General features: G+C 36.9%; 1 long non-coding RNA gene across 1 annotated transcript in view; it reads right to left on the bottom strand.

Moving 5' to 3' along the window:
* Positions 1-256: 256 nt before the first annotated feature.
* Positions 257-17,957, bottom strand: part of LOC127492771 (uncharacterized) — an 85,110-nt gene continuing 67,409 nt past the window's right edge. The window contains exons 2-3 of the long non-coding RNA XR_011381950.1: positions 3,176-3,238; positions 257-419 (exon numbers count right to left, since the gene is read on the bottom strand). This is a non-coding gene — a long non-coding RNA (uncharacterized lncRNA). The remainder of the gene's footprint in view (positions 420-3,175; positions 3,239-17,957) is intronic.

The raw sequence follows: 17,957 nt of genomic DNA, 5'->3' as shown, positions 1-17,957 counted from the left end.
AGTCCCAGCTCCTCGGCTTCTGATCCAGGTTTCTACTAATAGATCCTGGGAAGCAGCAGGTGATGGCTCAAGAGTTTCAGTCCCTGCCATCTGGATGGAGTTCTGGGTTCCTGGCTTCCGCTCTTGTGGATGTCTATGGAGTGAATAAGTGGACGGAAGATCTCTCTCTGACTCTCTGCTTTTTAAATAAAATAAAATGAAAATGAATTAATAAATACACAAATAAATAATAGCAATACAGAAATTATTTTCTCACAGTTCTGGAGGCCGAAGTCAGAAACGAGTGTGCATCAAGGCTGCACTTCCTCTTCAGGCTCTGCTGGAGGTGCATTCTTTGAGCTGGGCAGGCACCACTCCAGTCTCAGCCACATCATCTCTTATTCTTTTGTCTGTCTCTTGTCAGTGTATTTAGGACCCATCTGGGAAATGGAGAATAATCTCCTTATTTCAAGATCCTCAATTGAATTAGAGATTCAAAAGACCTTTTTTCCAAATAAGATCAAATTCAAAAATTCTAAAGCTTAGGATATGAATATGAATGTCTTTTAAGTACCATCATTCAAACCACTACAAATGGCATGGTAAGCAAATGAAAAAATACTTGATAGTGACTACATACTTGTATGTGACAAATATTGATTGGTAGGTAGAATCATCATTAGTTACCCAGTCAATGAAAGTTTAATTGATCCAGAGGAGAATGAAATAAAAGTGTGCTGAAAGGCTAGTATATGACAGGCAGAGGGGGAACTGGGTTTTATGTAGCCTGTTTCCTATTTTTTTAAAAATTAATAATTTTGAATATAAAATAGATTTTATAAAAATATTTATTTAGGATGATGAAAGGATTAACAATAAACTACAGTTTATAAAACTGACAAGTACAGGCCGGTGCAGCGGCTCAATAGACTAATCCTCCACCTAGTGGCGCTGGCACACCGGGTTCTAGTCCTCGTTGTGGCGCTGGATTCTGTCCCGGTTGGCCCTCTTCCAGGCCAGCTCTCTGCTATGGCCCGGGAGTACAGTGGAGGATGGCCCAAGTGCTTGGGCCCTGCACCCCATGGGAGACCAGGAGAAGCACCTGGCTCCTGCCTTCGGATCAGCGCGGTGGGCCGGCCGCAGCAGCCATTGGAGGGTGAACCAACGGCAAAAGGAAGACCTTTTTCTCTGTCTCTCTCTCTCCCTGTCCACTCTGCCTGTAAAAAAAAAAAAAAAAAAAACTGACAAATACAAGGAACATAAAATCCAGGAAAATATCATATCATTTTGGTTATTAATTAATCATTTCTATAATGTCCTCTGAAGACCTTTTATCCTATAATTTTTGTTCATTCTTTTTGATTGCTCATTTATGCAATGGCTTGAATATCTTTTTGAATAAAAAAGAGAACTCAGTCTTCTCTCTAGCATGGTCAGTCAATTCATTTTGTTGTTGTTGTTGTTATAATAACTGAGTTTTTCCCCAGCTTTAGCACACAGGAAATTGAATATTTTTAATGTATTGTGATTACTATAAAAACCACAGTTTTATGATGCTTTTTTGGACAAGCTCCTAAAAAAAACTCCACACCTTCATCTCACAAAATATGCCTCACCCTAGGAACTTGTCCAGATCCTCCCCACCTTTTGTGAGCTGGCCCTGCTGAGACAGAACACAAATGACCACAAACCAAGGCACATAGGGTCCTCTGTTCCAACAGGGAGGAAGTAGCATTTGTTCAGATCCTTCTCCTTTAGAATGAAAGATATGGTCTGGGAAACAGTGAGAGCCACTGGGGTCACGTTTTCACCAAGGACTTGGGCAGAGGTACAGATGCTGGTGACCCCTGGCCCCAGGACCCCGGGCTTAAGGATGACCCTGAGGATACTCACTAGACTTTGGAGGGGACCTAAGCAAGTGGGGGAACCTGAAGTCCTAATATAGGTGAGCTGCAACTCAGGCCCACCTCTACTCAGATATGAGACCATCCACAGATGGATGAGTAGATAAGGAAACAGAAATTTAAAGTTTTATTTTCAAGAACTACCTTAAAAAGCTTTAAAGCCATTAGGGATATAGAATTACAAAGTGAGTAGGTATTAGTAATGTTATTTCTATGTTTCTGTAAAATTTGAACCATATATGCTGTGGAGTCTTAAAGAATACTGTTATAGACTGCATTATCTACAGTTATAGATATATATATCCACTAGAGAAATGTTTAAGATAAACTCTATACTATTAAATGAGCAGGAACAATGTCCATATCTAAAGATATAGCCTCATATATGCTTTAAAAATAGCAGTTTTATTTAACACTGAGCAAGTATCAGTCAGAATGCCCTAAGTATAAACTACAAAAATGCTCACTTTCATATAATCTCTTGCAAAAAAAAATTATGTAACCTGTCTATCATAAATCTGTCCACACAGTAAGAACAAAATTACTCAGAATAGCAAAATAACCATTTAAAGTGCTGTCTTACACTAGCTCACTTTGGCATGTAAGGTACACAGTATAATTCCTAAGAATAAACCAGTAGAATAATTTGCTTTATGTTAAGAAAAAAAAAAAAAACGGAATGGCATTCTGAGATACAGCTGTATTGACTATACGATGAATATTCAACATATGAGAAACCGACAAAGTTATCTTTATTCCATCATTAAGCATTTTTGTGACAAGCTGGGTGTTCATCCCATTTGGGGGATTTTGTGTGTGTGTTCTTTGTATCTAATGCTTGCTCATGCCCTTTCTTGACATACTGCAAGACTAGCCTTTTCTTTTCTTTTCCAAATTTCTGATTACCCATATTGTTAAAAACTCACACTCAGAGAACTCTTTTCAAGGATAAGAAGACAAAACATTGGTAAAAACTTTATTCCATAATCAAAATCTTGATATAATTGTTTTTCCATCAGCCCACCTTAAAAAAAAAAGTATAAGAAATAAATGCAAGTGTTTTCATTGGCTAAGATGTATCTTTAACTATTTTGCTAACAAAGAAGTCTACCTCCATTATGCTTTCAGATTGCTCCTAATTCAAGGAAAGATAAGCCCTTTTTAAAAACACAGTATACAACTTCAAAGATTTCATCTTCTCAAGATAAATGGTTCTTCTCATGCAACTTTCATTGACGTATACAAATCAAAACATTTAACTAGAGGGCTTTATCCTGTTTTTGATAACTCACCGAAGTTATATTCACCTAACAGCACATTGAAATCAATGTCCAAAATAGGTTTCTGGTGTTAAGCTGGAAAACAATATATATAGATAATTAGACCAAGTTTTTATCTCCAGAATCCTTCGTTTATCAAATTTTCTGAGAAGCTTACTATGAAATTTATTTTGTAAATTTTTAGTTTGGCAAACCTATACAATAGAAGATTCCATATCTCCTTTCCATAAACGTGGCAGTAAAATATATCTTCCAAGTGAAAAAAATTCCATAGGAGACTACATCATCAATATAACAGCAGAATCTTTGTTCTCTCATTTATTATGTATTCACCACCTTCTTTATGTATCTCATTGTCCCAGAGTTCATGACCAAACATCAATACATGTTAACACATTTTCAATATTTATAAGTTAGGGGCTTAGGGCCAAGAGTTATCAATAATGGCCCTACTACTCCATTCATACTCACCAGCATCTCAATTACACTGCCAAGCAAGAGGCATTCTCAGGAATTTCTGTAAGCCAGTTTAAGAAAATCTCATTTAAATCTGCTTTTAGGATAGAATGCCAAACATCTCACTTACACTAGCACCTCTCTCCCTTAGAATAGTTCTAGAAACGATTTTTGTTTGCCACATTACAGAATGTATAAACAGGTGGCTGAGCTGAAAATTATACTTTTGAAGTGTTCATACCAAAGAGGAATAGGAAATAGCATTGCTTACTAATATAAATAGCAATGACTGGTAAACAAGATATATAAATGTCAGAAATGCATTTTCGTCTAAACAAAGATGAGTGAGAAATGGCACATATTTGATACAAATATCCACCAACAAAACTTGGCTTATTTTACTCAACACCAGATAAAATCTACTTGCTTTTTCAAAATAACTGCAATGTAGGTGAAAAGGTTTTTCAAATGACATTCATTTTCCATTAATAATGCACATGCATGAAAAAGACTAAAATAAAAGACTTTCTATTTATGCAGAAAATGCAATTCAGACATATTTTTGTAAGTATGTCTAATCAGAATTTTATTTGTAAGATAATTTAAAGGATTCAAACAGGACAACTGTGCCAAAAAAGGGAAGAATTCTCCTTTGAAAATACTGTTAAAACAAAACTCACTTAATGCTATACCAGGAACTAAGGAGGGAACCTTGGCTGCCTCAGGGTTTCCTAGAAAATATTTAATTTAAAAAATTGTCATTTGTTCTTGAAGAATGTTTTGAAAATATTAGGTGGTTTTATTTTATTATTTCAGAGTACATGGAAATCTATTTGATTTTTGCTCCTAATATATAGATCTCTGATTAATTAAGATTTTACTGACTAGAATCTAAAATGATTTCCTGAATCCTAGTGCATGCTAATGCCCACATTGGGAGAATAAGTCTTGTTTGAAAATGTGGTTTTATTTATTCAACGCTAAGACACTCTTATGATGACAAGGTATCATCAAGCATTTGCCAAAAGAAGACTCCTGTTTTTCCAGTGTTTCAGAAATTCAATTGACTGGCAGAACTAGAAAAATCATTACTCCAAGTGTATGTTTTAATATTCAATTTCACCTTATACTCATCTTAACAAGAATCATGAAAGTAAGATTTTATTAAAGACCTCAAGGAAGCAAAAATGGAAGTCAATAGAACATTAAAATTCTTAATTTTTAAATATCACCCAGTGACTACTTATGCCTACTTAGGACAGAATTCAGCTGTTTGTTTAATTATTTATATAAAAGAGGAGAGAGATATCTTCCACCCTAATGCCCACCAGAGCCCGGATTGGACCAAGCTGAAGTCAAGAGCCTGGGTTGTATTCTGGGTCTCCTATGTGGAGAGCAGGGAGTCAAGTATTTAAACCATCATTTTCTGCCTCCAGGGGATAAATGAGCAGGAAGTTGAATCAGAAGCAGAGCAAGGATTTGCACCTAGGTGCTCTGGCATGGAATTTGGTATCCTAACCATCTCATCCTCTGCAGCAAACGCCTGTCCCGCTGTGAAATTTTGATGTGACTTTTCTAACTCATATGGAAATAAAAACATAAAACTTGAAAATAAAAACGTACATATTAAAGACAGTCCAAAAATTAGGCTGACTGTAGACAAAGAGGAGACATAACAATATGAAGTGTGATAATAGTCATCTAGCCTAAGAAGACAATCACCAGTTGTCTAAAAAAATCCCAAGAGTATCTGTTTTAGAGTATACACTGATCGTGTCTCATCACCTATAAGTGGTTTACTTTCATTTATTGAGGTATAAAGAATGAATTTTAGAGAAAATTTTCTGCAGAAAATAGTTTAAAAATGCAGACATAATAAAGCCAAGTTTTGTTGTTATAAAATTTATTTATGAATACTGCATTCACCTATGACAGTTATATTAACTTTTATTAACTTCTATATGAATTTAATGTGTTTGCACTGGGGCCAGCGCTGTGGTGCAACAGATTAATGCCCTGGCCAGAAGCACCGGCATCCCATATGGGTGCCGGTTCTAGTCCCGGCTGCCCCACTTCCAATCCAGCTCTCTGCTATGGTCTGGGAAACCATTTGAAGATGGCCCAAGTCCTTGGGCCCTTGCACCGCATGTCATGGGAGACCTGAAAGAGGTTCCTGGCTCCTGGCTTCAGATGGGTGCAGCTCTGGCCGTTGCAGCAAATTGGAGAGTGAACCAGCAGATGGAAGATCTCTCTCTCCTTCTCTCTCTCTCTCTCTCTCTCTCTTTCTCTCCCTCTCCTCTCTCTGTGTAACTCTTTCAAATAAATAAATCAATCTTTTAAAAAAAATGTGTTTACATTTCATATACTTAAATATATGAGCATACATGATCTTATGCACACATTTTGCATCATGGACTATTCTTAAAAACTAAGAAAACAGGTGCTGGCGCTGTGGTGCAGTAGGTTAAACCTCCGCCTGCAGCACCAGCATCCTATGTGGGCGCCAGTTCTAGTCCTGACTGCTCCTCTTGAGTCCAGCTCTCTGCTGTGGCCTGGGAAGGCAGTGGAAGATGGCCCAAGTCCTTGGGCCCCTGCACCCACATGGAAGACCGGGAAGAAGCTCCTGGCTCCTGGCTTCGGATTGGCCCAGCCCCGGCCGTTGCAGCCATTTGGGGAGTGAACCAAAGGATGGAAGACCTTTCTCTTCGTTTCCCCCTCTCACTGTCTACAACTCTACCTCTCAAATAAATAATAAATTTTAAAAACAAACAAACAAACAAAAACTAAGAAAACAACAGAATATATTCATACATTTGTGCCCATCTCGAATGACAGAAAAGGGAGCCATGTCAAGCAAATAGGCACTGAGATTAGTAGGCCCCAACCAATGAAGTTATGTTGATTCCTAAGTAAAATACAGAGAATAGGGGCCGGCACTGTGGAGTAGCAGGTAAAGCCAATGCCTGCATACGGGTGCTGACTGGAGTCCTGGCTGCTCCACTTACAATCCAGCTCTCTGCTATATCCTGGGAAAGCAGAAGGTGGCCCAAGAGCTTTGCCCCAGCACCTGTGTGGGCAACCCAAAAGTAGCTCCTGGCTCCTGGCTTCGGTTCTGTGCAGCTCTGGCCATTGCAGCCATCCAGGGAGTGAACCAACAGACGGAGGACCTCCTCTCTCTCTTTCTCTCTCTCTTTCTCTCGCTCTCTCTTTCTCTCTCTATCTCTGCCTTTCTGTAACTCTGATTTCAGATAAATAAAATATTTTAAAAAATAGAAAATAAAAGGGAAAAAAAATGACAGGAGAAGAAAAGAAATGTTGGAATAACTGGCCTCAAAGTGTGGCAGAGAAAAAAAAGCAATAACATGGCCAGCGCCGCGGCTCACTAGGCTAATCCTCCACCTGCGGCGCCAGCACTCCAGGTTCTAGTCCCGGTTGGGGCGCCAGTTCTGTCCTAGTTGCTCCTCTTCCAGTTCAGCTCTCTGCTGTGGCCGGGGAAGGCAGTGGAGGATGGCCCAAGTGCTTGGGCACCTGCACCCATGTGGAGACCAAGAGGAACACCTGGCTCCTAGCTTCGACATAGTTCCGGCCAGAGTAGCCATTTCGGGGGTGAACCAACGGAAGGAAGACCTTTCTCTCTGTCTTTCTCTCTCACTGTCTAACTCTGCCTGTCAAAAAAAAAAAAAAAAAAGCAATAATATATTATAGAAAAAGAAGATTTATGCTAAATGTAATTTTCACTTTCATAAAGAAAGAAAACAGAAGAGTGAAGATGAAGAAGAGAGTAAGACCCCATATTTTAGGATGTAATGAAAGAATCAGGAATTGAGCCCTTATTAAATGGAAGGCTACAGGGACTCTAGGAAATCTGACTAGGAAGCAAGACTTGTTAACACTGTGACCCCAGGATCAATCCTCAGACCTCCTAAGGAAATAGGAAATTATGACCAGTGAAAGCTCTGGTCAACCAAGTAAAACTTTCTGCTTTCCCTCGCAAAGTACATAACCATAAGTCTGACTACTTAGACTTTAGGAACAATCAAAAAATTCAACTACTGTGAAATGATGGGTTCATAAATAACCTTGTCCAAAGTGTTGGAAATTGGTCTGTAAAATTGGAAGATGATTAAACTATTTTCCTTAATCTTTCTCCCAACTCTAACAATTTCTTTCCTTTCCTTTTGTCCTTTGTGTGGAGGACAAAGCCCATCAAGATTCATGCCAGCAATGCAACCATCCTTCCTCCAGGTCCCAACCCAACCGTAGATACATCATTTCAAATGACAATTCCATAGGAAATCAATAGTTTGAAAGGAAGATTGCTTCAGCCACCGTGGTGTGGACTGTGGGTACAGCCAGTGAATTCAAGAAAGCAGACCCATTTGTATCCACTGCTCCTTCTAGCAGGATTGATTGCAGGTAACTTCCTCAGAGGGAAGGCAGAAGAGCTATTCATTTCTTCTTCTCTCTTCAACTGTTCCTCTATTTTATATCAAATAAAAACAGTTCAAAATTATAAATAACAGCAGGAGATGAACAAACACCCCACTCAAAAATACTAAGTAATTCCATGTGTTGTTTAAAGAGTGGCATTTTTTTTCTTTTCAATCACTTTTTCATTATTTACATTACTAGAAGTAGCTGAAATTCACTGATAATACACCACAGGATACCACATCTGAAAACGTCTACTGATGCCACGACTAACAGAGCTCCTTGTACCATTGTAATCAAACACAATCTAAAAAGTTTAAAATCTTATATTTTCCCTGATTTCCACATTTTAAACAAATATTACATACCTTTACTTCTTTTAAATTATTTATTTTTTGAATGTTGTAAGGTATTAAAGAAAGCTAAGATTCAAAACAGAAAGGAGAAAAAAATCCAAACACTATAAGTACATCTCCCAAAGGTAGCATTCTTATATCTTGATCTCTTTTCCTAATATTTTTCTATGTAATTGTTTTTACATAGGTAATCTCATACTAAGAATGCAATTTTGCATGTCTATTGTAAAACCTTTAAAATGCAAGCATTAACATGACAATTGATGAGAAAAAATATAAACATGCCCCATATTCAAAGACACTGATCATAGGTATTATATTTCACAGTTACATAATAATATATTTTGTACAAGTACCATAATCTACTTGATCATCCTATTTCTACTTTTATTTCATTGCATCCATATTGTATTGTGCTACAAGACATAATTGTGAGGTAAACACTGACATGCCTTTCAAAAATCCTTGACACGTATTGACAAATCACATTAGAAAAGGGGTAAGTGCTTTTTCTTAGATATGTATCTTTAAAAGAAGCCTCTTTTTGTTCATTTCTGGGATAGATCATCAGAGCTGTCCAGATATCTTTATGTCAGTATATGAAACAGGCACTCTCTAAAGAGTTCTAATAAAGGATGGTACTATACTACTGAGGGAACCAGCCAAACAGCAAAGTGATGATCAGTTTAATCTCCAAGATTTTGTCTTACACTACATAAATGGTCAGACTCCTTGACACTACAGCTTCACAGTGACTCCACAAAATTACAGGCAATATTTCCTATTCTTCCCTCAGTACTCTAAGATTGAAGAAGGGAAAAATAAAGAGTGAATTTGGAAAATTAGGAGCTGCATCTGACATAATAAATACCTCAACCTCATGCACACATTAAGGTCAGGAAGAAAAAAAGAGCTAGCAATTTTTAAGCACATAGTGCAAGTTAGCCCCAACTCATGCTACTATGTAATATGTACTTTCATTAACCAATTTTCTATTTTAAGTTGAGGCCGCCTTGTGTTAAATGGAAAGAAAGGTGATATGAGAGCCAGGAGCCAAGGGTTCAAGTCTGGGCTCCAACAAGCTCTTTGACCTTGAAAAAGTCAGATAATCCCTCTGAAAATTAGTGTCCTCTATGAACCACGTGACTAGAAAAATCAATCTTAGTTTCTGTGGTACTTTAAAATTCTGTGGTGCTCAGTCCTGATTTATATGTAGCAGGATAAAATCTGTAGATTCGTGCCCTCATTTTTCTTACTGTTCTGTGCTCATATACCCAGAAGACAGTCATTGTTGAAGATGGAGATTGCAATATAGAATAACAACAACAGAAAATCAAATGGGTTTTTGAATAGATTTTTAAGCATGTAACACAGATATCATTCTGAAAGTAAAAGCTCTTTCCATTTGCAAGACCCAGCCACCGAAGAAAGCGAGATATCTACGAAGTTTCAGAAAACCTGGCTTTGTTTATCAGGAACAAGGAGAGACTCAGAGTCACGTTCTTGCATAGCAATTCTTTATAAACTGCTAGTCAAGGCCCTCAGTTAGTCATAAAACCAAGTTACTAAGTAGTCCAGACCAGCACTGTTTTGTTTTGTTTTTTTTTTCTAATGAAATAAGGTAGAGTACATTGCAATTACTAGGGATAAATTAAATGTTCTGGGGCTAATATGAAAACATATATATATATATATCATTTCTATTAATACATGGATCATTCATATTAATACACTTTGAAAACTACTAGTTTAGATTATGAACCACAGCATGTGGGAGGAAGAAATATGCTCATGTAAATTCAGTCATCCAGAACCTTGAATGTACATGAATGTAGTGGGAGAAATACTCATAGCTAAGAGAGAGAGGATTGAGAGATGGAAGCTACATGTAACTGTTGCACCTGACTCCTTCCTTCATCCCCTGAAAGCTTAGAACTCAAAGAAATGGAGTCCATAGGTCCTCCCAATTTACTGAGAAGATTAAGTCAGAAAAGCTCCATTTCTTGTCTGGAGTTCTGGACAAGAGGCACTTTGGTAGCACAATGCTTGCCAATATGAAGACATCACTTTGGGGTATAAAAGGACAGGGCAGATGCAGGCTGCTAACTGTCTTGAGAGTCATGTCCACCTTGCCACCCTTCCCAGAATCCTATGGGATGTGGGCAGAATCCAAAAAGACTTTCTTGTCCAGTGAGGCATAGAAGTTAGGTAGATATGAAATTACCCCTTAAAGGGTATGAGGAATGAGGGGATACTCACCAGCTTCTCAGAGAAATCACAGCAATTAGCCAACACTGAGAGGACAGAGGGTCAGTTATTCCAACAGAGAACACAGCAGATAGGAGCTGAAACCAGGCCCCTCCCTCCAATTTCAAGAAGACAGGAAGCACCAAAAGCCTAGATCATCCCAGGGAAGAGGAGCAGGAGAGGAGACTTGAAGTTGACTAAGTTTATGCAGAAGATACAGCTTGAAACTGGAAATCAGCTTGACCAGCAAGATTCCTGTCCACCACAGTGGAAAATGAGGTTTGGAATACATGATGCATTCAAATTCAACATACACTAGAAGTATGCTTGTGGTTGTTTTTACTCATTATATATCTTTCTTATATTCAATTTTAAATATTTTTGAGTATATAAAATATTTCACATTTTTACATTTAAAAAAATTTTATTAATAGAAAAAGAACAGATTTCATGTATTTCATAGGTACAATTCTAAGAACATAACCATACTCCCCTCCCTCCCTCAATCCCCTCATTCATTCCTTCCTTTTTTTTAATTTTTGCAAAAGCATAGTCTTAATTCACTACTAACAATAATAATCAACAAGTAAAGAATAGAAATACCACAATTATGGGTGGGCAGTGCTATGGCTCAAGGAGTTAAGCAACTGCCTACATTGCTGACATCTCATATGGGCATCGATTCCAGTCTTGGCTGCTCTACATCCTATCCAGCTACCTGCAAGGAAATGGCCTATGTTCCTGGGTCCCTACCACCCATATGGGAGACCTAGAAGAAGCTGCTGGATCCCAGTTTCAGCCTGGCCCAGGCTGAGTCATTACAGTTATCTGGGGAGTGAACCAGTGGATGAAAGATCTCTATTTCTGTCTCTCCTCCCTCTCTGTAACTCTGCCTTTAAAATAAATTTTTAAAATTCTTTTGAAAAACACCACACTAAACAGGAATATAAACAAGTGCTAAAAACAACAATCAAATCACAAGCTGTTCTTTTGATCCCTATATGTTTTTTGTATCTATATTAACTATTACATATCAGAGAAAACATATGATACTTGTGTTTTGGGGACCAGCTTATTTCACTAAGCATAATAGTTTCCAGTTGCATCTATTTTGTTGCAAAAGACATTATTTTATTCTTTTTTGTGGCTGAGTAGTACTCCATAATATATATATACCACATTTTCTTTATCCAATCATCAGTTGATGGACGTCTGGGTTGATTCCATATCTTAGCTATTGTGAATTGAGCTACAATAAACATAGGGGTTATAAATAACTCTTTCAAATGCAGATTTCATTTCTTTTGGGTAAATTCCCAGAAGTCGGATGGCTGAGTCATATGGTAGATCTATTTTCAGAAAATAATGTTCAAGATTTACGGGATATTATCAAATGACTGAACATAACACATCTTAGAAGTTCCTGAAGGTGTGGAAAGGGAAAATAAATTAGAAATTTTATTCAGTGAAATAATTACAGAAATCTTTCTTATTTGGAGAAAGATAGGACCTCCAAGTACAGGAGGCACACAGAACTCCTAATAAAATGATCAGAAAAGACACATGCAGACTGAAAGTGAAAGGATGTATGTGCTAACAGAAACCGAAACAGAGCTAGTATAGCCATCCTAATATCAGACAAAATAGATTTTAATTCAAAAACTGTTAAGAGAGATGAAAAAGGGCACTATATAATGATTAAGGGATCAATTCAATAAATTAACTACAATAAATGTATATGCACCTAATTATAGGATTCATGGCTATTTAAAATAAATGTTAATGGAGCTAATGAGAGACATAGACTCCCACACAATAGTAATGGGGGACTTCAACACCCCACTTTCAGCAATGGACAGATCAACTAGACAGAAAATCAACAAAGAAACAACAGAGCTAAAAGACACAATGGACCAAATGGACCTAACTGATAACTACAGAACTTTTCACCCCACAGTTATAGAATGCACATTCTTCTCATGAGTGCATGGAACTTCTGCTAGGATAGACATATGCTAAGCCATAAAGCAAGTCTCAGCAAATTCAAAAAAATCAAAATCATACCATGCATCTTCTCTGACCGCAATGGAATGAAGCTCTAAATCAACAACTCAAGAATCTCTAGATCATATGCAATCACATGGAAACTGAAGAAAATGTTCCTGAATGAATAGTGGGTCATAGAAAATATCAAGAGAAATCGAAAAATTTCTGGAAACAAATAGGTGACAATACATCATAACAAAACTTATGGGATAGGCCAGCACCACGGCTCACTAGGCTAATCCTCTGCCTGCAGCACCAGTACTCTGGGTTCTAGTTCTGGTGGGGGCGCCAGTTCTGTCCCAGTTGCTCCTCTTCCAGTTCAGCTCTCTGCTGTGGCCCAGGAAGGCAGTGGAGAATGAAACAAGTGCTTGGGCCCTGCACCCACAGGGGAGACCAGGAGGAAGCACCTGGCTCTTGGCTTAGGAGCAGCACAGCGCACCAGCCGAAGCAGCCATTTGGGGGGTGAACAATGGAAAAAGGAAGACCTTTCTCTCTGTCTCTCTTTCACTATCTAACTCTGCCTGTAAAAAGAAAGAAAAAAAAAAACCTTATGGGATAAAGCAAAAGCAGTATTTAGAGGGAAGTTTATAGCAATCAGTGCCTATATGAAGAAATTGAAAGGGCACCAAATAAATGAGGTATCAAGGCATCTCAATGACCTAGAAAAACAACAAACCAAACCCAAAATTAGTAGGAGGAAAGAAATAATTAAAATTAGAGAAAAAATTTAACTAAATAAATAAAATACAAAGCGAAATGGAAAAAATTCAAAAGATCAGTGAAATGAAGAGTTGTTTTTTTGAAAAAATAGACAAAATTGATACAGTATTGGCAAGAACTAACCAAAAAAAAAAAGTGGGAGAAGACCCAAATCAATAAAGTCAGAGATAAAAAAGGAAATGTAACAACAGATACCACAGACATAAAAAGGAATCATCAAGAATTACTAAAAAGATCTATGTGCCAACAAACTGGGACACCTTCTAGAAATGGACAGATTCCTAGACACATACAATCTACCAAAATCGAGTCACGAAGATACAGGAAATATAAACTGACCACTAACCAAGACGGAAACTGAATCAGTAATAAAGACCCTCCCAACAAAGAAAAGCCCAGGACTAAATGACTTCACTGCTGAATTCTACCAGACATTTAAAGAATTAATTCCAATTCTTCTCAATCTGCTCAAAACAATCGAAAGGGAGGGAATCCTCCCAAACTCCTTCTATGAAGCCTTGCATCACCTTAATTCCTAAGCCAGAAAAAGATACAACAGAGAACAACTACAGACTACAGAACATATCACTGTGTTCCTAAACTATATATATGAAATACATGAAACCTGTGTAACAAATAAAATTTTTAAAAAAGAACATATGTATAATTAATGACAAAAAAGACGGTCTTGACACAGGAAGGTATATTACAAGTCTTGCAATATCTTGGAACCATTTAGAAAAGTTCTGGTCACAAATTTCTACAATGCCCTCTCATCTGTGTGGGTCAACAAATTAGGCTGGTAGTGCTATATACAACACAGGTCCTCAAGAGATTAATTCAGAATTGATGCCAAGTATGAACCATTATTTCTTTAATGTTTCATAAGTAGTCAGCAACGCTTCTGTACTTAGCAGGACTCCATGAACAAGTCCCTCAGTACACAAAATGCCAGAGGTCTTGCTGTAACCAACTACAGATAGGTTATATATTACTTTTTTCTACTCGCTTCTAAATGCCATGATAACTTTTTCTGTTTTAAAGTGTGCTCTTATTGCATTTGGGATTGTTTCATTACCTTAAAAAGCCATTTGAGTCATTTTTAAGTCTAACGGCATATTTTACTGAGTGACCACATTGATTCTTTGGTCTCTGGTGAATAAATAACGTTCGTGTTTAATGACCAATTATTTTTCCAAGAGATCATGAAACTTTTAAAACAACTCTCTTGCTGGAATTTATGTCACTCAACTACAAATAAAGATACAATATATAATCTTGGCTAAATACAATTGAAATATTCTATCATGAATTAGATAATAGAATAACACTATTCTAGAAGTTGCTTCATCTTATCACAATATCAGGAGGTAGGGTCAAAGAGGGTATGATTTTTAAAAATATTAATCATAGGCCGGCGCCGTGGCACACTGGGTTAATCCTCCACCTGCGGCGCCAGCATCCCATATGGGTTCTGGTTCTAGTCCCGGTTGCTCCTCTTCCAGTCCAACTCTCAGCTGTGGCCTGGGAAAGCAGAAGACGGTCCAAGTGCTTGGGCCCCTGCACCCGCATGGGAGACCAATAAGAAGCACCTGGCTCCTGGCTTCGGATCGGCACAGCTCTGGCAGTTGCGGGCCATTTGGGGAGTGAACCAACAGAAGGAAGACCTTTCTCTCGTCTGTCTTTCTCACTGTCTGTAACTCTAACTCTCAAACAAATAAATAAAATCTTTAAAAAATATATTAATCAATCAAGAAGCAATATGGATTTTCTGCGTTCAACCATATACTCAAATTACTTTGAAAAAGAAATTCATTTTTTTGAAGCTGAATCTTTTATCTGAACCCATTAAGTACATTAAACACATATTGACTTAATAAAGGTGTTCTTATTCCTGTCAATGCTCTCTGGACATCAATAATTAACCTGGCCCAGTTTCATTGTCACCTTCTCCATGAATCCTTGCCTGTAACTTAGATTTACTCTCCCTCTTCTCATCCAGCAGCACGTAGCATCTGGATCACTTAAACAGCACCCATGATAGGTGTCATCATAAAACGATTCAAGAAAAGGGAAAATTCATCTCCAAGTGGAAGGAACATCAACGCATCTTAAATTATTCAATAAAGGTCATGGCCATATTTAGGGGTCCTTTACACTATTTGTATTTCAAAATTTTGTTCCCAAGGGAACCAGAAAGCTGAATATTATTAGAACTAATGGAAATAGCAAAGTATTTTAGCTATCATGGTATTAAATCTCTCATTTTAAAGCCCAACTTCATGAATATTTTATTTATTCATCTATACCATACCCCAAAGAAGTAATCTACATATGTATGTGTTAATTCATAGCTATGTGGCTTGCTCTTTTGCTCAAAGTAGACTTGCGCCTTATTTGTCAACATTAAAATGCCTGTACGAAACAATAAACTCATTTGTAATGAAAAGCACATTTCTCAAAAACAAGAAGTGCACTTGCAGATCTTGGCAGCATGCTTATTACCCTTTAGTAAACACATCAGTTCCATATAAGGTTATTTACTTTTTACATCTAATTCTCACTCTTTTTCATAACAATGAGTTAAATTTTAATTGCAACCGATGGACAAGGCTGGGTAATACCAGTGCACAAATTATAAACTGCATGTTAAGTGTTGGAACACGTTGCCTAACTCCCTCCAAATAGAAGCTTGCTGTAATGCAAGTCTTACTTTCGTTCACGTGACACAAATCCATTTAGAACTGCCTGGAGAGACAAAAGAATTATCCAAAGGATATTAGTTTATTTCATGAAATCCAAGGAATAATATGAAAATGAAATAAGAGACAAAGAAGCATCTGGATCTCAGGAAAAATTGAGACCAAGAATTAACACATTATGTCACTCTCTTGACTACTGAGTTCCTCTTTTCTCTCATCAGTCTCGTTCTTTCTAAGTGAGGAATGCCCTTTCAATATACACTCATTGTATTAACCAGCAATCGAACTCTTACATATTTACTCAAATGAAATAAAAACTCAGTTTACACACACACACACACACACACCAAAAAAAAAAAAAACCCATGCACAATTTATTATTGTAGAAGTTTTATTCAATAATTTCCTCAAACTGAAAACAACCCGATGTTCATCAACTATAGAATAAAGAAGTAAGCTGTGGTATATTCACGTATCACAATATTACTCACCAGTATAATAAACCATGATAAACACAACAAAGTCAATATATCAGAAATGAATTTCACTAAGACTGAAAAGTCTACAAACAAGTACTGGATGAAGACCCTTGTATTATACTCTTGCAAATGCAAAAACTACAAAGACAAAAACCAGGGGGTGGGTGGGGGAAATAGACAACCTCAAAAGAGTTTAGAGAAATTGGGGTGGGGGGGCGGATATTGTTAAGGTTTTACATCTTGATTGTAGTGGTGTTTACAGCACTAAATACTAAAATCCACAGGACTCTATAGTAAAACAGGTGAATTTCACTCTATGTTAATTATACTTCAAATGTTTTTGAAAACAAGGAGTGAGCATTTAGGCTAATGGTTAAGATGTAAATCCCATATCAAAGAGCCAGGTATAATTACTGATATTTTTATTTTCTTTAGTTGGTGAAAAAGTGCTATTTATTATTTTATTAATATAAAGGGAACAGATTTCATGTGTTTCAAAGGTACAATTTAAAAAGATAACCATACTTCCCCTCTCCCTCTCTTCCTCCCTCAATTTCCCTCCTCCCCTCCCTTTTTTTCTTTTCGTTAATTTTTGCAAAGATGTAATTTTAATCCACAGTATAATAACAGGCTTAATTCAACACTAGAAGTTTTTGAAAATGAAACAGCAAAAATCCGTTAGGAGGAAGTAACAAATTCTGAGAATGTTGTCTTGGAAAGACAATCCAAGTTATTGATCCCACGAGTCCCTGAAATAAGAAGCCAAAGCATAGAGACAGAATTAATAATAAGAATTATTTTTCAACAAAATTGTCTTGAAGTAGAGATTTGAAACTACATGGTATAAAGCACAGATATCCCTGACAATTTATTCACAAAACTACTGTCACACAAATACACTCCAGTAAAATCACTGGCCTTTAAAGGAAAAAAAAATCCTCTGGGCATTTTTTAAAAGAGCACACATGGGAAAGAAAATTATATTATCACCACATTTTGACAGCAAGCTTTATGCCAAAATAAAATGGAATAATATGTTTGTGGATCTCCATTGCAGAATATGGGTATCAAGGATCTTGTATCTATTATCAACACAGAATAACTCGTGAGTGTTCTCATGAGCATTTTCTGAGGAATTTATTATATAAAGAATTCTAGCAACCAAAATGACTAGAGAAGTATTAATAGAACTGCTAGTGAATATTATATTTATAAATTCAGTTAGAACTGAAACTAAATGAGAATTAAAAGGAAAATCAATCAATTCCATTTTCCACAAACTTTTTGAAGTACCCTTGTATATTTGCAATTTGTATGATTGGCAAAAGACTATTAACCTTTACACACAAAGAAGATG

This window comes from Oryctolagus cuniculus, chromosome 14, assembly GCF_964237555.1.
Source record: "Oryctolagus cuniculus chromosome 14, mOryCun1.1, whole genome shotgun sequence".
Lineage (NCBI taxonomy): Eukaryota > Metazoa > Chordata > Mammalia > Lagomorpha > Leporidae > Oryctolagus > Oryctolagus cuniculus.
Note: the sequence above shows the minus strand (reverse complement) of the source record. Positions and strands in the feature narration are given on the sequence as shown.